This window comes from Corapipo altera, unplaced genomic scaffold (assembly GCF_003945725.1).
Source record: "Corapipo altera isolate COAL_440 unplaced genomic scaffold, ASM394572v1 78, whole genome shotgun sequence".
Classification (NCBI taxonomy): Eukaryota; Metazoa; Chordata; class Aves; order Passeriformes; family Pipridae; genus Corapipo; species Corapipo altera.
The window spans coordinates 4,507,192-4,527,048 of NW_020884904.1; the positions used below are offsets into that span (position 1 = coordinate 4,507,192).

Sequence of the window (19,857 nt, forward strand, 5' to 3'; positions counted from 1 at the left end):
TATGGTTTTTACACCGGATAAGCACCGATGTCAGCACATAAAAGCTCTGTGCTGAAAATAGTTTGTTTCATGTTTATTCATGTCGCGAAATGACCAACTTCAAATTCACATTTGAAAATAAACTGTAAAATAATCTGTCTATTGTGTCTGTGCAATATATGGTCAGATAGGTCAGCATTTGTTTTTATTAAATTTTTTTTTCTCTAAAATCTGCAATTTCCCTGCAAGATAGCTCACTGATGAGACCCATGATCTCTACAGGGTTTTTTTTAGATCAAAATGTGATTTTTGTATTCCTTAGTGTATACAGTAACTGTTTTGTGATACATTTTGAAAACACTTATCTTACTTATATATACTTCTACATGAGTATACATTTGTTTGAATTCAATGTGAAGTAGTTTAAGAGTTACTCTTGATGTTTTTACTTTACTAATTTACTTTTAGTATAGTTTAAATCAGGAAAATTCTGTGTTTATAAATTTGAGATCTGACTTAAATATAATTTATAGTTTTATGTAAAATCTGTAGGTGACTAATTTTTTTAAATTTAATTTGTAGCAGAAACTTTCAGTAGTGCAAATGAAAATTAAAAGATACATGACATATTTTTTTTTATTTCATTTTAAATTATTTTCTTTCTCGTGCTTTCCTTCTCAATTAAAAATAGGAAAAGCAGCGCACACAGCTGCTGCAGAGGTGTGTGAAAATGAAAATGCCAGCAGAAAGCTTCGCTGTAAAAGTCAGTTAGAGATGAGCCGGGTTGACCGTAAAGATGTTACTCAAGGGTTAAGCTCAGTGTGTTTCTCTGGCTGCTGAGTGAAACAGGATGCAGTGACTACATTGTCAGACTGCTGGTGTGAGTGCAAACAGATGAGGAAATGCTGGATCAGGCACTTCAGCAACTTGGGCTGTTACCTAGGAAACTGCTTGCGTCATACTTGCCAGCAATTAGCTTACAGTTCTTTTATTTTTGATAGTGTTGCAAGCTGAACTCGCCTGTTACAAAGGAAAGGACTGGCTTAGTCTCAAACCCTTTGGTTGTGACTGCGGCTTGTGAGGATTTGTGAAGCGAATAAATTGAAAAATTATTTAAACTTTCCAAGGCTACTTCTCTCAAGAACATTGTAGCTGGGATTGATTCTCAAAGATGTATAATCAAATTTTGGTGATCTGTACGAAAATGATCTTCCCCAGTTGCCAAAATAAAGTACACATAAGTTTGACCAGCGGTTTGGATATCACCACCTTTTCCAGCAAATAACCTGAAGTGTTTTTTGGTGCCACGTATTAAAACACAGTTTTCAAAATTAGTGTTACCCGAGGTTTAAGATCTAAAGAAAGGGACTCTAAATTCTGTATTGTTCTAGTAGTTTTCTGGTGTGATTAAAATTCAGTAGCTTCTAATAGTTACCTAGTGGCTACCTAGCCACTAGTGTAAACCAACTAGTGTTGAAAGCAGTGTGTTTTATCTCAGAAAATCATCATATCTTCTGCATTTCACTTCGAAACTGTAAACAACTTTACAGTAACTGCTTTAATATTGATGCATGTTCTTAATATGGGTGTTGCCTTATGGCTACCTATGGCTGGAGTTTTTTTGGGGAAAACCACATGGTGACCAACAGCTTAAACCAAAAGTGTTTGTGTTTTTATTTTTCTATTTTTTTTAATAGGCAAACACAAGAATAAACTTTGATTTTAACAAACTAGAATTATAGCATACAGTTGCAGGCCAGACTTGTTAAAATGTCAGAGTTAATTCAGAATAGATGTATTCCTGTGTTTGTGTGAAGCTTAAAACCTCAATATATTTTAAATGTTTGAATAGTAGGATTTTCAAATTATTTTGGAAGAATGTCTCCATAAAACCCACTGCATTTTTTTCTGTGTTTAAAAGAATAATAAAAAAAAAAAGGCAGCAACCGAATCAGCAAACCTTCCCACCCCATTGAAAGAAAACCACTCCAAACAAGGAACACCACTGAAAACAAAAAAAACCCCAACCACCACCACCCAACCTCAACCCCAAATTTCCCCTCCCCCCAGCTCCAAACCCTTGAATATAAGGCTTAGAAAGAGTGGGTATCTTAATTTCTGCACATTTTTGATAAATTAAGTTGGCTGCAAGAGTCTGGCAGCCCATATTTTTAGGGTGCTTTTTGGACTGTATGCCAGCATCATTTATGGTTAGTTGATCACCGGGGCTGCATTCCAAACAGTACTCACTGTCTACATGGCCCGGGATCTTTGTACAGGTTTCTCTTCAACTGTATTTTACATAAGTAAAAAGAAATAAAAATTAAAATTGTGTGAAGGTGGCTAAAGCACTGGAATGCCATTTATAATGGAGGAGTAACTGGTTTTGCTGATAGTTGAGAGTAGTTTGTCTGACCTGTCCAGCCTCACTCAGACATTGCATGTGGCCTCTGCTTAGTTTGTGCTGTGTTTGGTGCCTGCTCGTATCAGTTCAACTGCAAGTTATGAAGTTTTACTCTTGGAATCAATGAGTGTTAGGACCTAAATCCGTATGACCAATAAACAGCTAATGTAGATATTAGGAAAGAAAGATCTGGAGATCACAATTTTGTCCTTAATCTTCTTTAGCCCTTCGATTCTGGACTGTAAAATGGAGGCTAAGGTGTTGTCAGGTCACTGGTGGGTTCCACGAATGTATGTCCAGTAATTTTGCCATTTATTTAGGGAAATTCCTGCTGGTTATGCAATACATGAGACATATCAAATATTTTGGTTTATCCTTGTTTAGTATTTTAGCCCTGTAAGCCTTGTTAGTTTCCTTCAATTAAGGAAAGGGGAGTTACCTGATCATGTACTACATTTTTTTCCTATGTGAATTTTAATATTGTTTAATTACCTGAATTAAGTCTTTATTCTGGCACTTGTTAGCTATTTTCAAGGTGTCTTTATGAGCTGACAACATTCAGTTGTTGTTTTCTGAACTCTCAGCCAGACTGTTTGGTGTACATGCATGTTTCAAAAGGTAAGTCTAATAACAGATAGAACTGGATACTACTTGGCTATTCCATCTTTCAGGCATTATAGTAAGGGACTGCAATTTTTTTTTCAGCAGAGTTGGTGATATTTTACCCAGTTCCTGTGGAAACATTTGCTTTATATTTGTTTTAATCTTATGGCTTCGTAAGTCAACTTCTCCAATATTGTTTATTCTGTATCTTTTAGAATCAGTCAAATAGGTGGGTACTATGAAAGAGAACATGGATTAAGGTGTCTTCCATGTTTTTCTGATTGTGATTTTTACTGTGGAAAGCAAGCCAGTAAAATGTTTTTGCAACTCTTATGCTATGAAGTCTTTTGTAGAAAATGCCACTGAAAATATGAAGGAAGTGACCGAGAATCCATTGTTTTTTTATGCATGTAGCTAAAAGGGCCAGCAGTCAGATCACCTTGTGTGGAAAGTTTTGTGCATTGGGAAGGTTTCCGTGCTTTTCTGAGCAGCACAAAGGGATGTTTTCTTTGTTTTGTGGCTTCATCATATGGTTATGTTCCTATATGATCATTAGAATTCCCTAAGGTGGGCAACCTTTTAAAAAATATTATTATTCCAATTGTCTAATTTGAGTAACTTTCTTCCAGGTCTTTTTATTTTCAAACTATCTTTGTTAGTAAGGGGTTTTTTTTTGTTTGTTTCCATGTAATCCTTAGGACCAATAGAGGAAATTATGTAGACTTAGTTCTGTTCAGCAGCCCCTTTCTCCTGATATTAAAGTCTTCCTCTTTCCTAGGAATAGGAAGTTTCTCTGCATTTCCACTCTAGGAGATCACAACTTCAGCCTGCGGTAAACCTGTCATTGGGCTTCTTTGTTTGTTTTAGATTTTCAGAGAACAAGAGCTAGGGGGAATAACAGAGAGGAATGCCACAGCCATTTCTAAATTTTCCTGGCATGTCACAAGTTTCCCTTTACTATTTTGTGATTTTCACAGTTTATTTACTTTCTGTGTCCAAGTGACTGACTTGTTTCCAGTTTCCTCAGTGTCAGGCTTTCTATGTGTTTGGTGTCTACATAGAATTTGAGTCCTTAACTAATCAATAAAATGTAACAGTTTGCTAAAATCTTGTGGAATGAAGAGCTCATTTCTCCTTTTCTTTGCCTTAGGTTACAGTTGCAGACGATTTTTCTCTGTCTTCATGTTTCACTACAGTTCTCTTCTGCAATAGCAATTTTATAAACATTTTTGACTTAAAATGTTATCCACTGTATACTGTACCTAATTAGAGGAAAGGTTTTTGCTAAGATGCATGTTGGAGGTCAAGATTTCAATGGTTTTTAAAATCAAGTAATATAGTGCTATCAGTAACCTTTCTATACCTCCTTCTTTCTTTTTTTTCTCCTTTCTTTATTTTTTTAAAAAATTGGAATGCTGACCTCTTGTATTTGTCTCTGCTATATTCTACTTTTTCCCCCAAGTCTTCCTCATTGTTCCTTCACATATTATTAGTGTGTTGTGTTTGGGGGTTTTTTTAGGGGGTTTTTTTACCTCTTTTTTTCTCAGAATACCAGCAGCAGAACTAAGTAAATATGTAGTGCAACAGCAGGTTTTGTAGGCTGGGAGGTACAGTTGCAGTGCAAGTGGTGATCAAAATGATGAGTTCTGAGGTCAGAGCATAAAAAATTTTTGATGCTAAGAACTATGTCCAATTTAGATTAATTTTTATGTAGTCACAAAAAGGGGATTTTTTTTTTTTTTACCTTTGGACATATCATTTCTAATCTGAATGGCTCTGCTCAAATGTTCCAATTCCCTGAGTGCTTTATGGCACTGACACTGAAAGGAGTGGTCCTTCCCAGCCCTTTCTGCTCATTCCTGCCCTAGCACCATCCCCCATTGTGCTGACACAAGCATTCATGAGACTACACAGTGAACTAAATTGGGGAACTAATCCATGTTAAAAGTAATCAGTTCTTTTTGTAGCTCCTTGCCACGTGTCTGCGTGAATGCTTTTGCTGTGTAAGGGAGGGAGAGACCCAGGGATGGGAATGAGCAGCTGAGGGAGGGCAGGACTGATGCTTTATTGTGGCAATGCCAAGTTGTGCTGATTTAAGAGAACTAATGGCACTGCCGTGTAAAGAATGGATGTGTTAGAACTTCCCAATAAATCAGTCAAAATAGCATCCCCTCATGCCCAAAAACCTCTATATTTTTTCTATGTCTTGAGTGAACCGTATATTCTGCATTGTCTACTTGAAGTAAAGGAAAAAAATGCTTCAGCATTGGATAGATGATATGTGGCAAATGGGGACCTAAAAGGTAAGATATTAAACAATTGCAGTCAGGTGTAGTACCAGGCTTACAACATATAGTGTTTTCTGCAAAGGTTTTACAAAGACCTTGAGTGGAAAGGTACAATTTAAATATTTGAGACTTGCACAGAAATGAGGCAGAGGGTTCATTTGAAAAACACTTTAGGATATTATGTGGTAGAGACAGAATTATCTTGCATTCATAGTGAGAACAGGATGAACTGGTAAAGAGCACATGAGAATCAGATTATTCCAAATACTGGAGTATTTCACACTCCCTTAAAACAGTGTTTTAGTACTCTACTGTTTATGTGAAAATTCCTCATAATTTTTTGGAGTGAAGTAAAATGAAAACATAAAACTGTAACAACACTTCTGTGAGTCACCTTATGAGTCTTGGACTCTCATCAATTCACCATGTTTCCATCTGCAAAACTAAATATGTAATGTGGTAGTGAAGAAAAGCTATGACCTGGAACTGTTGAAGTGGAAGTCTTCTCATGCTGGGTCAGGAATTATGTCTGTCCCTCTTTGATGCCTCTGTGTGATGATTTTTTTGACTTTTGTGGGTCCCTGAAATTTCAGATAAAATAGGTTGCTATGGTAAGGAAGCTTCTATCCAGCTCTTGGCAGTAACTCTCCTTGGCTCTTAATTTTCATGTTGCCAAAAATTCACATATATGACAGCGAGAAATAGGAAAATGTGATCAAAATGTCAGTTTCTCATAGTTCAAGCCCAGACTGAACTTCATGGGACAAACAGGTCCCATGACTTTGTTCCTTCCAGTTTACCATTTTCAATCATGTGGAATTGTGCAATTCAATAATATATCACTTATTCCTTTCATAACAGCTCTTAGTCCATGGTATGTTCATTTTATAGAGTTATCTGCTTATATGTTCTGTCCATCACCCCAGCAGAACCACCAGTGTAAAAGACATTACCCACTGTGATAAGTTTTTACAGGAGAGGTTGAGAATGGAGAAATGGAAGCAGGCACACCACACTGCAGGTTTTGAATAAATTCAGCTGCTGGGGAGTACACACAAATGACTTCAGGTATCTGTTTCTCTTGTGAACTTTTTTGTGTTTTCTTCCTCCATCTGTTGGAGGTCTGTGATCAAAGAGGAAATCATCTGCAGACCTGCTGTTTTGAGTTGTTGGTTCTACTCCTTTATGAAACGTGAAATGTTAAATCTTGCATTGTGCAACTAATGATGCTCTCCTAACAAAAGGACAGTTTCTCATTACCTAGTTATTATGATTATTTTCTCTTAAAATAATGTTCAGGAAGAGAAAGAGGAAATTTGCTTTTGATCAAGTTCACATTTTTTTAACCAAAACGTTAACAAAAATGTTGATTACATAGATGCTTTGCAAAGATCAAACTCAAACCTAGGAGAAGTGAGAGGGAAATGAAAAATAAACTGGAGAGAAAGCTTTAATCACACAAAGAAGAAACTTTAGAGGCCTAAAGTTTATAAGTAAAGCCTGATGTCAAGCTGAATTTGCTTGATAATTTTTTATCTTCACACATCAATTACTCCTAGCCAGAAGATGGAGTTAGAACACTTTATTTTTATTATGTCAAATAAGTATTTTTTAGGACTTTATTTGTTTGCTAGTGATTGTACAAGATAATGCAGTGTGAAGTATGAAGGATGTGCAGGGTCCTCTGTCACTGGACATTCCCAGAATGTCACAGAATCATAGAATGGTTTGGGCTGGAAGGGACATTAAGGATCATCTTGTTCCCACCCTGCTGTGTAGGCAGGGACACCTTTCACTAGATCAGGTTACTCAGAGCTCCATGTGTTCTGTACCATCTTTAGTAAGTATGGCTAGTGAAAACATTATTAGAAATATATTGTAAGAAATAGTTGAGGAGAATTATTTATTGACTGAGACAGCTTGGCAAGAACTTTTGAAGAGTGTGGATCTTAGCAGTCATCCATTACAGTGACCCTACAACATCTCGAGAAAAGGGGCACAGTGACTGCTGTTTGTGATACCCCTAAAACAACTGCATCTAATGCTGCTAATGGCACAGTTGAGACAATTTGCAGCATACTGTGAAATCCCCTCAGGAAATTGGGTGAACATGGGTGGATATTTTGTGTTGAATTCCTTTCTGCCATTAATCTTTTTGATAAATTGAACATTTTGAAAAGTAGCCCACAAGACTTAAATATTTTGCCAAAACCCCTTGTTGTGGCTGATGAACTGTCAAGAGTTGAATGCTTTGTGAATTTAACCAATGTCTCCTGCTAAAATGGTCAAACCCTTCAGGGACATAACCCAAGGCCAGAGCAGGCAATTCTAATCCGATTTCCCTGCTTTATTTTCTAAACCACAATGTCTGGGGGCCTCCAGACAAAAACCTGTCTTTTTTGTAAGTTACAGGCTTTGTTCTCAATGCAAATGTCCTGTGTGCAGATTTTAATTAATTAATTAGCTTGATTACAGTCCTGTGTGAGTTGAGGAAAATTAAAGATTACCCTTTTATGTATTGATCAGAAACATGCATCAAACAGAAGCGATTTCAGAATCTCTTAAGTGTTTGCTTTGGTATTTAACATATAGCTTGATTCACAATAAGATTGCAGGGTTTTTTCTATGTGAAAATGCTAAAGAAAGCTATAATACATTTATATTTTTTAGGTTTCATTATATAAAAGAGAGCTTTAGTCTCTTTTTTCTTGGAACACTTATAAAGTAAAGGATTCTTATTTTTCCAAAATGCTTAAAGATAGTATTTTTAGAAGACAATATTTTGTCAGAAAATTTAAACTGAGTATTCAAAATGTTTCAAATTTTCAATATGAAAATTAGGAATACTGAGATTATAATTAAGACCATTCATTCCACAGCTTCTTGTAAGTGCTTTGTCTAGCTTTATTGGTTTTATTTGATTGAAGAATTGCTGCATTCTGCTGTGCTGATTACTTAGAAGTGATTGTTAGAACATTTACTTTGAAGTTTAAAAGAAAAAATATCCATATGCCCCAGAATTCCAAAATTTTATAAAAAAGAAAAAAGAAAACTAGAATGCCTGACATTCACAGAACATATGTGCTTTTCCCACCCTAGTTTCAGATCTGTGTGTTTAAAGACTGAACTGTTATGATGTGTTTAAATATCATAAAATGCCCTGTGTTTTGACACTGAAATCTTGTGTCTTCAAAGCAGCTACACAACTTCTTTTATATGAGTAAAATTATTGTCAATACCAAAAATATAATCAAAAATAATTGAAGTTAAATGACAGCTTTTGCATTTTGACATTTGAAACATAAAACTGCTTAGTATTCTGACTAGTTTGATAACTTGTATGAACTGTACAGTATGGTTTTGTTTAAGCAGTTGTAGTCATTTTTATGCACTGAGAAACCGCATTTTCTAGTTTGCAAAGCAGTAGTTCATTTTATGTGTCCTGAGGCAATTAATTAAAACTGTTTAAGTGTGATAGTGAGAATTAACATCATGTAGTGTGACTCAGTCTTATGGTGTTTGTATGTCTGAAGTTTCCACATCAGTCTTTTTAAGGACCAATATGATTTTTTTTTAATTGAAAAGTAAATCAATTAAGCTGTTCTATTCTGCAAATGAATCAGCATTTCTCTTATAAGTAGCCTTTTCTAGTCTTAACCAACTTATTTTTGTGATCTCCCAAGCTGAGTTTCCTTTAAGCATCTTTCATTGTTAAAGCTTTAGTGCTGAACTGCACAGATTCTTGAAATCATGGTCCTTACAAGAAGCTAAAGCATCTTTTTAGCTATGTAAATGTATCCCTAAAGTTTATAATACAAAACAAAAAGTCTTGAAGAAATAACTTCCTTTTTCCTATTTTATTTTCCTGTTAAACACTGATGAAAGACACTGTCGTGTTGAGTCACAACCCCATGCAGTGCTCCAGGTTTTGGGAAGAGTGGCTGGAAAAGTGCCTGGTGGAAAAGGACCTGGGGGGTGCTGATTGACAGCAGCTGAATGTGAACCAGCACGTGCCAGGTGGCCAAGAAGGCCAATGGCACCCTGGCTTGGATCAGAAATAGTGTGGCCAGCAGGACTAGGAAAGTGAGTGTTCCCCTATACCTGGCACACCTCAAATTTGGGGCCACACCTCAAATCCTGTGTCCAGTTCTGGGCCCCTCAGTTCAAGAAGGTTGTGACACTGAGGTGCTGGAGTGAGTCCAGAGAAAGGAGCTGGGGAAGGATCTGGAGCACAAGTCGGATGAGGAGCGGCTTAGGGAGCTGGGCTTGTTTAACCTGGAGAAAAGGAGACTCAGGGAAGACCTTATTGCTCTCTACAATTACCTAAAAGGAGGATGTAACCAGGTGAGAGGTGGTCTCTTCTCCCAGGTAACAAGTGACAGAATGAGAGAAAATGGCCTCAGGTTGCACCAGAGGAGTTATAGATTGGATGTTAGGAAAAATATTTTCATGGAAAGGGTTGTAAAGCATTGAAACAGGCTGCCCAGGGAAGTGATGGAGTCATCATCCCTGGAATTGTTCAAAAAACAATGGTTAGGGCACTCGAGGACATGGCTTAATGGTGAACATGGTGATAGTGCTGGCTTGATGGTTGGACTTGATGACCTTAAAGGTCTTTTCCTATCTTAATGATTCTGTGATTCTATGATTGTATCTGGACTTGGTAAAGAATTTTTGTTCCCTTACCACAGATACCTGTTTTCAAGGTTGTCTCTGCAGTGGCTATTATGACCTTTTTGGATGTACATCTGTGGAGTAATTTATTTGGTGTATAACCCTGTATTGAATTACAACATTCACATTTTGTAAATACAAGCAAATTTATGTATGTGCCTGTAGTGTACATGTGCACACGTCATAGCTTAATTCAAATACCTTTTTTGTCATGCAATCTCTCATAGAATCATAGAATGGTTTGGGTTCAAAGGGACCTTAAAGATGCTCTAGTTTCATCCTCCCTGCCATGAACAGGGACACCTTCTGCTAGACCAGATTGCTCAGGGCCCCATCCACCCTGACCTTGAACACTTCCAGGGATGGCACATCCACAACTTCTCTGGACAAATTGTTCCAGTGCCTCACTATCCTCACAGTAAAGAATTTCTTCCTAACATCTAATATAAACCTGCTCTCTTTCAGTTTGAAGCCATTCTCCCTCATCCTGTCCCTACAGTCACTCTCTGGATTCATTGTAGGCCCCCTTCAGATGCTGGATGGCTGCCATGAGGTGTCTGTGCAGCCTTCTCTTTTCTAGGCTGAACAACCACAACTTTGTCGGCCTGAAGTATTCATCCCCAGTATCTTTTAATTCAGTGAAATTTGACGGGATAAAAGTCTCACTCCAAGTTGCCAGGTAATCTAGTCATGAGACAAAAGGTCCAAGGGTTTCATCATTTGTGCTCCTCGCAGAGCTACTTACCCCTTTTCCTGAAAAAGTGTGTTTATTGTTCTGATATTCCTTGTTGTGATGTTCGTTCGAGTTTTGGGAAGGTGGTCTTCTATGCAGTGAAACATGACAGTTTATTTGCTATCATGTTGTAGGACTTGATTTATTGTTCTTCTGTCTTTACCCGTTACACAAACAAGCTGTCTAGCAATGACAGCTCCGAGATAAATGAAACGCTGACTTATTGGCTAATTTATTTATGCTCTGAGCCTTTCTCACAGAGACTATCACTTCTTTTTCATTTTAACAGTCTACTAGATAGGAGTGGTGATGGCCATTTTTTGGAAGAGGTGCTCGAACAAGTTTTGACTTGGCAAGAGGCCTGATTCACTGCTGTTGCTGGATGTGAAAGCAAACTGTGTCACTGATATTTTATTTTGTGTTATGCCTATTGAGAAGTAAAAGGACAGGTCACAGACTATTCTTGTGGAGCCCTGAATAGTAAAATGGACAGCAGATAACAGGATGAAGCAAAGAAGCTTGCTTTTCAAGGAAAAGATGAGTTTTCATAGAATTTCTTTTCTCAAAATGACTTTAGAGAGTCTGAAGTGTTGTTAACATTGATTCCCACTCATTTTCCTCAGTCTTTTCTGATGCTCAGAGTTATTTCCCCCCTCTAAGAAATGGAATATATGTGTGAGTGAAGTATGTTTCTCATTGTATCTCCAAGTTCACATTATTTTTGCAGACAAGATGATTTTTATGTTTATAGTTTATTACATTGCTCAAATGCATGTTTGTGTGCATCAGCAGTGAGGTAATTTTCTTGTTAGCTTTAAAATTAACTAGCTAACATTTGTGAAGGAGAGGGTGAAGAAGGAAAAAGACACTTACTTAAAACTTGGCTGTTTTCAAGACCAGTTGTTGGAACAGCAAAATTAATCTCCCAGTAAGTCTTACCTCTTTATGGGACACAAAGCTGGCATTGTAGGAGGATAATTCTAACTAGAATTCTGTGAAGGTTGTGCTTAGTGCATAGGCTGCAGTTCTGATAACAACTGGACATTTGTTTCTGGCTCTTTGCTTCCTATCCCAAGTCATATATAAAAGATTATCCAGGTAGACGTCTCTGTTTGAGAGGTTTACCAGGAGTGAGACTTGAGACAACAGAGTCTCCTGCTGGTGCTGTACATTGAAGCATGGTTGAACTGTGTTCTATCCCATCAGAAATTCTCAAAGTACAGCAGTAGTTTGAAGAGCCAGTTGTTCCCTTCAGCACCTTGATTATTTCCAGATACAGCAGTAGAAAAATGATGCTCTGTTTCCCAAGGGTATTAGAAGACTGGAAACTTGCTTTTCAGCTGTCATGATGAGAGGTGTGATGGGAAGTAAATTTAGAATCCTGGAAAAGTTGACTTAGAGGCCAGGTAGAGGCATATAAATCAGAAAGCAAGCTGAAGCAGTTTCTGAACTCTGCCTGGATCAATGAGCAAGGCTTTGCTGAGTTTAGTCAAACTATTTTATTCTTCAAATCTCTCTGCTTGACTTCCAGATAAACTACTTAGACCATTGGATGGTCTAGGAATGTTTCAGTTTGGGATCGTATAGCTATTCCTGGCCCAAGTTACATCTGGACTTTGTCCAGAGACAATATTCTTTAGGGGTGCCTTGGAATCACAGAAACAGCTTTCTCCCAATCCTCATAGCAGAATAAAAAATAGTGAGATGAATGGAACCACAGATTATCTGCTTCAGATAAGTTGGTTTTACCTGCTCCTTTTCCTTGTCTTCATTTCAGACATTTGGTAAAACTGTTTGCATGTCAGGAATTCAGTATTTAAAAAAAAAAAAAAAAAAAAAGAGGATTATCCCTGTTGTCTTTTATATAGTTTTTCCACTTTGCATATAGGTGATGGGTTTCTTTTGGTGGAGTGAAGGGGAAATGTTCCTGATTTTGATCACTTCCATTTGATATATATTCCAGTTAGCCTTCCTGAAATAAACTTATATTATATATTAAGTTTATAAGTTAAGCTTATATTAGCTTAATGGGAGAAGCAGGCTGTGTTCTCTTCCCATGCACTTTTTTGATTGGAAATGTGTGCAGCAAAAAACTGTGATAAATGCATGCACAGCTTCTCAGGTCTCAGTAACTAATTACTGTTGAGGGGTTGAGAGTGACTGTTGAATATGAGGTTTTATATTGAAAATATGTCAAAAGAATATGAAAATAAGCACTCTGGTTTTTGTAATATTGACCCATATTATTCAGTGTCCTTCTCTGCAGTGTCCTTTTTTTGGCCAGTCTAGTTTTAACTTCTTCCTTCATGTTTTCTCAGAGCCAGCAGGAGGAATGTGAGCACACAAGGTACAGACTCTCTCTGTTATGATGTCCAGTATTACAGTGCATTCCTATTAGGCCCAGCTCTGATGAGAGAACTGCTTCATTTTCATAGACTTAAGCTGGAGAATGCCAACTAGAGGTCTAATATATATAAATATATATTAAATAACATTTTTTAAACTTGCGTAAACAATGCCATTTTTTTTCTTATTCAGTAGACTTCCAGAAGTGTAACAAGTGGTTAGAAACTTTATCATATGTTGTCAAAGAATGGAAAGTATCAGGGTACTCAGAATTTGGGCTTTACTTATAAAATACACTGAACCAATAAATAAGCCCATTCTTAGAGATTTCATGTACATTCTTTCTAAATTAAAATTCTGTAATTGTAAAATTAAGTTTATTTGGGAAGCTGTAGCAAACAGCTTTGCATCTGTACAGTTTTACATTGTTTATTTTTCAGGGTCTTCTAAATAATTTTTGCACTGAGTTATTTAAAGTGGAGCAGTTCAAGTTCCTTAGATACTAGACTTTATGAACATTTGACTACTTAGAAAATAGTGATGGGATGATTATTTCTACTGGTGCAGGTTGTTTTGTGAGATCTTTTGTTTTCTTGCTGTGGGAACAACAGGGCTTTGTCCCTCTAAAGAGTTACCCAATAAAGTTGTTACTGGATTTGAATTTTCATTTACAGATTAAACAGAAATGAAAGAAGCTCAAAGCTTACATTCCAAAACTGACGAAACTGATGACTACTTCTTTCTTTTTTTCCCCCCCCCTTTTTTTTTTTTTCTGGGAAGAGTGAACTGTTGAAAATATAAAAAAATAAATCTATTACTCTTTGTATTCACTGGAAGATGTTTAAGCAGATAAACATTCCCTGAAAGTCCCATGAATTTTTAGAGAAGGTCTTTCGTAGTTTACATTTATAAATTTGTATCTCTTTTTCCTGAAGCTATGGTGAGCTCTGCATACTTCATTCTTTTTCAATTGTAAACATAGTTTCGGTACTACCACTTTTGCACCAAACGCTGTTCCTAAGCGACTGCTGACGTCAGTTGGTGCAGCACAAGAAGGTTTGTGTGTTTATCTGCTGTGGGCAGACTCTTAGAAAAGACGAAAGTATGTAACTAGATTAGGCCAAAGAGATTGCTGCTTTAAATAAGCATACATGCTGTTTGCAATGCCTTACTCTTTTTTTTTTTTTTTAAATGTATTTTATTTTGATTAGCAGCTGTATCTTCTGTTGCATATGCCACAGTATCTCGTTTGCAGGGCATGATAAGGAGGGGTATACATTCTCTTTGCTATTGCTTTAAAGGGGCAGCTGTTTTACTTCTTTCCTACAGCGTAGTTAGAATGAGAATTTAAATTCTCATTCTATGTGCCACAACATAAAACTTTCACATACCTGATCTCAAGGTTAGAAGTGAAAGCAGGCTTGCAATTTCCAGTTTAAGTGAAACATATTTTCTTAGAGATTTTTGGCCAGAACCTATAAATTTGGAAAAACTGGAATGATACTCTTGGAATATTTTACTGCATGCCTTTGTGTCAAATGGAGTTGGAGTGGAACTGGCTTTCTGACCTTTGTGAATTTTTTTTTTGTCCTTGATTATACTTGCAGCACGCCCACAATGAATAAAAATTACCTTTAGCAAAAACTTTTTGCATGAAAATCTTTTTATGAAAGTAAAGGAGACAGTAGTGGGACTGCAGTCATGGTATGCCAAAAAGTGAAGGTAAGAAGTTTATAGGAGGTAGTAGTACTGAATGGCATAATAAGACAGGAATAAAAATGGCTAGAATCTCTTCTTCAGGTTGAAGAATAGAAGCAGCAACTTTCAGAACTAAATAAAAACTGAGAAAAATTGCTCCAAATTAACTTAAATCAGATTAATGTTAAAGTAAATGCCTGTGGGACATAGGAGAATATTAGCAAGCATAAAGGTGAAAAAGTCAAGCTAAATAAGGTCCACTTTGAATATGGCTGTGGTGAATACTAGTTCTGAAGTCCTATCAATCTTGACATTTCCTGTACTGTTATATTGTGCTATCCAGTCTTACCTTCAGAACCTTCAGGGATGGAGGCTGCGCAGCTTCTCTGTGCATTTTGCTTTAGTTTATCTCACTGCCTGTGTGTCCTCATAGTGAGACATTTTTTTCCTTGCACCTAGTCTGAACTTGTTTCAACATTGCCACTCATCTTCCCGCTATGCACCCCTGGGTACTGGTGGTGTTGTCTTGGTGACCTGCTCTGTTGCAGGGGACTCTTCCCTCCCAGATGCAGGGATTTGTGTGTGTCACTGCTGAATTTCATAAGACTCCTGTTCACTCATCCCTCCAGCTTGTCTGGGTCCCTCTGGATGGCAGCCCAGCCCCTCTCATGTGTGAGCATGTCTTGTAAACCTCCACTGTGCAGAACGATATGATGGAGTTTAATTCAGGTTGAAAAAAGTTAAGTAGCTGCAGGTTCTACTGCTCATTTGCCCTTACTGCTTCTTCTTCTGGGTCTTTATTGAATTTTCGTTCCCTTTTACCATATTTTCTTGCTATAAGATTTTTTATTTTAACTTCTAGTAGGAAAGGTAGAGTTAGGAGATGACATTTAATTCAGCAAACTGCTCTTAAACAAATGGTGAAGTTACTTGTGAGTTTCATTAATATAAAAGCATAAAAATGGCTCAGATTAAGAGTTCATTCATCTTAATATTCTGTCTCTAATCTGTGATCTTTGTCTAAAGTCAAGTTTAACATCTGTTTGTAACAGTTAAATATCTTTTACATCTTTGACTTGAAGATATCATATTAAAGAGACTTTTAGGGCCAAAAGATGGGTTGGAACTCTTTCTGTCTATCCTATGCATCTGCCTGTTACTGCAGTGTCTTTAGAAGCAGTACACCAGGGGAAAAATCAATAAAAACTGTAATCACAAGTTGCTGCTTATCATTTTCCCGTCCATTGCAGGGGCTAATGTGCAATTAAATGCATTTAAGGTCATGGGGGAAAAGAAAGTAGCTGTAATCAGAAGCTGATGGAAGGATAAAAATATGATAACATATGATACTCATCTTTCTTTTTTTCCATACCACCTTCCTACACTCTCCCAACTTCCACCTGTTTTCAGCTCAGGGGACTTTGTAACGTGGTTTAGCTATTTAGTTAAAAGTGCTGTTCAATCAGAATGTTTCTCCCTTTGCCCAGTTTTTGCTTGAACTTATTTAAACTTCTTGCATTCTTTGATAAAGCAGATTACTTACTACCTATTAGGGAAGAACTGTCTCTTTCTGGTTTGGACTGGTTGTTCCTGGTCCATTCTAATAGCTTCTGGTTATTGTAAAAAAGTACCCTAATGTGTTTAACTTTCTGCTGACCAGTTCCTTGGGCAGAATTTGTAACAATCAGGAGTTCTGTGTAGCAATGTGCGTGGCAGCTAGCCATGACAATAACTAATTTGTTTAAAAATTATTTTAAGGTGATTTAGAGACCACCCCGATGCATCAAACTTCACGAGTTTGTGTATTCTCAGGCTGAATACATTGCAGTAATGTGTAGTTTTTCTGTTTCCTGGAGGTTAATAACTACCTGCTATTAGGACTTTTTTGCCTCAGGTTGATGCTGCTCAAAGCTTGTGCAAAACACCTGGAGACAAATGGAGAGCAGAAAAATACACTCACTGAGATATCACACTGTGCTATTACATGGGTTTCTTTTTGTAGGGGAAAGTTGTTGATTGGGTGTTGTGAGATCAGTTGAAATTACCTTAACTGTCTTTACACACTTACAGAGAAATGGGTGCACCTTGGACACACAGTTTGGATTTTTACCAATATTTGTTTTGCACGTTCTGCTCTTGTTTTCAGAGAGCAAACTTGGTATGTTTTTGTGAATAAATGGATTATTCCTAAACTTAATTCTTTCATTGTCACTAACTTCAAAAGGCAGCCAACACAGAATTCAAAATACACATTTATAGCCAGAAAAGGTCACTGTTTCCTTGTTAAGTCATGTGTTAACAGTAAAAATAATAATTAAAAATTTTTAGAAGTAACTCATTGTTTATAACTTGTGAACTTTTAACAGTCCTATTTCAAAATGCTGCTCTGGGATACTATACAAAACAAATTTAATTTCTATAATTATTTTTTTTAAAATGAAGCTCTTTAATATGTTAAACAGTTACTATAACCCCTTATTAAATTAAGGGTGTAAAATATTGTTCTTGAAATTTTTGACAACACTTGAGTTAACCATAATTAATTTAAATTGAGACAAAGCAACAGGCATTTATTATGTTTCTTAGTTGCAGTACAGCCTATAAAAATAATTTATGTCTCAGGTTTCTTAGTTACTATCCTTTATGTTGTATTAGTTCGTGAAACTCTAACTGGGTTCTGATCCAAAACCTTTTCTCTGTAAATTTACAATAGACAAACTGAGAAGCATTTGTCTCTAGACTTGCAAGAAATACCCATGCTGGTTCTTTATAACTTTTTGATTAGTAATTTGCTGGATGCTTTCAATAAGGAAGTGGAATAGGTTTGGAATATGTGTGTTGTTAGTATGAAATGCTGGAAATGGAGTAATCTTTCGCTGATAATTGGCTAACAGTGGGATTTTGTTGTTTTGTTTATACAAAGATTATGAAAATATCCATTTGATCTTTGATCATGTCAATGTCTTCTTCCTGCTTTCCGTATGACTTCTGCTTTTATTCCAGATATATGGTGGAACAAGTATAAAGGTGGTGTTTTCAGAAAGGCTAGGAGACTCCAACAGATATACCTTGGTTTTGGTTAGCATGTGTTAGACAGCAATTAATAAGAAAGTTGGCTGATAGGGTGCATTTAAAAAGTTACAAATCAAATATATTTGTACATAAGTGCTGAAGATGCTTTTTGTCTCTGTAGCCAAGAATAGATACTTCTAAGAGGGATAGTTCACATATGGCTGCCAAAAAAAGAGAAAGGTTTGTATATAAGCTGGGCATGGTATCTGAAAGAATTAGCTTCAACTTGGTATGTTTAATGCCTACTGTAGTCCTTGGAGGCAACCTGAACACATAGGCTTTATTTCTTGATTTCTTTTTGAGTTATTCTTTTCTTAGATGCAGTCACTTTAACATGGTTTTCCTAAAGCGGATTCATAGCATATTTTGTGAAATATTGGTTATTCTCTTTCTGCTCTTGGTAATTTTGCCTCGTTGCCTTATTTTAGAAACTGACTTACCAAAGTGTTGATTCTCTTATATGTTGTACAGCAGTTGTCCACAAACTACCTGGGGCAACCAATGGTTGCCATACTACTTGGGGTTACAGAAGTTGCAAAGGAAATTCCATCAGTAGTGTAAAAACTTCATTGCTTATTAATACTTGGAGTTCTAATCCTAGCACAAATGAGGCTTGAAATGGAACTTATCACAACAGGTGAAATAAAATTGGCAACTACTCCTTTTGGTATAAAGGTGAGATGGGGATACAGGATAACATTTATTCTTTCATAGAAAACATCTACTGTTGACTTATTATGACTCTGTGACCCCTTGAGGTTCCTTTCAAATGGAATTATCCTAGAAGACTATGTACCTGTTGGTGTGAAATTCTGTGTAGACATAGCTAACTAATGGAGGTACTGCTGAGGGCATGTTTGCAGTAGCACATAATTCTTCTCAGGCTGTGAATCCTGGGAAAGGAGCTGAGCAAATATTTAAGTATTGAGTCAATGTTGAACTCCAGCCACTGTGGCTACTGAGCTAGTACAGCCTAAGCTTTTTAGCTTGTAGTTCTCTGGTTTTCTAACATCTTGTTAGTTTGTATGAATGAACTAGGAACATCTCAGTACCTTTGATTACTCATAACGCTTCTGCCATTGTAGAAATAGGCCATACAACTTTATATATCCCATCTTTCTGTTCACTGGATTAAACTTGCAAGAAACCAGAGTTTCTTATTACTTTAACCAGTACCTCAGTCTGTTAACTTACTGTGTTAGTGTAAACTTATCAACATGTATTAAATTTATGTTTCAGAAGGTGGTAGGAGCAGACTAAATGTTTAGTGTTTTCAAACAGGCATTTTAGATGCCTTTAATATATTCTCTCTCTGTAGCACAGCAGTCATAGCAACTGTGTGCTCAAATCACGTTGTACCTTCAAATATCACTGAAACCTGAAAACTTCTGCTAACACAATAGAAACTCCTAGTTGCTCTGATGTTTAACGTAGCATTTTGATTAAATCGTGTGAATTCTGGAGGAAAATGTTCATATGCTTTACCTCTGTGTTACAATGCCCTCTGACTGCTGCATTGGTTGCCTTTAACGTCAATGACTAAACTCTTAAAAAATTAAACCTCTTGTTGATATTTTTAATTTAGTTCTCTTATCCCCATCCTGGTATAAAACTTTTTGTTGATTTTGGATGTTGATTTAAGGCTGCTGAAGTAATTCATAATAGAATGAGCTTTGAAGTATATTTTTTTTAACAGTTTAAGTCTGTGTCTTCCTTTAAGAGAGTATAGGACAACTCTCAGAAACTTGCACATCTTAAACTGGGAAAAGAAGTGATACCATATGATTCTTGTCCTTCACTACATACAAAGTATGTAATAGAGAATGAATAAGCTGCATACATGATTCACGTTAGAATTTTTAAATGGTTTTACTCTGTAAGTGCAAAATCTATTTTAAAATTCTCAGTTTGTGAATCATATAAAATGTTGTTCTCTTTCATAAAGGATTACAGGTAGATTTTCAGTTTACCCAAGTACTTGAACTAAAGAAATATTTATGAAATTCCTCCACAGACCTGTTCTGAAGAAAGGTTTGATGCATTTACCTAATTAATTAGTG

At 36.5% G+C, this 19,857-nt stretch overlaps 1 protein-coding gene and 1 non-coding gene across 2 annotated transcripts in view; both read left to right on the forward strand.

The window, feature by feature from the left end:
- Nucleotides 1-19,857, forward strand: part of PDE3B (phosphodiesterase 3B) — an 86,775-nt gene that overhangs the window by 14,077 nt on the left and 52,841 nt on the right. The window lies entirely within an intron of this gene.
- LOC113950957 lies at nucleotides 15,726-15,915 on the forward strand. Its single transcript, XR_003528944.1, has one exon. It is a non-coding gene; the product is annotated as a U2 spliceosomal RNA (small nuclear RNA).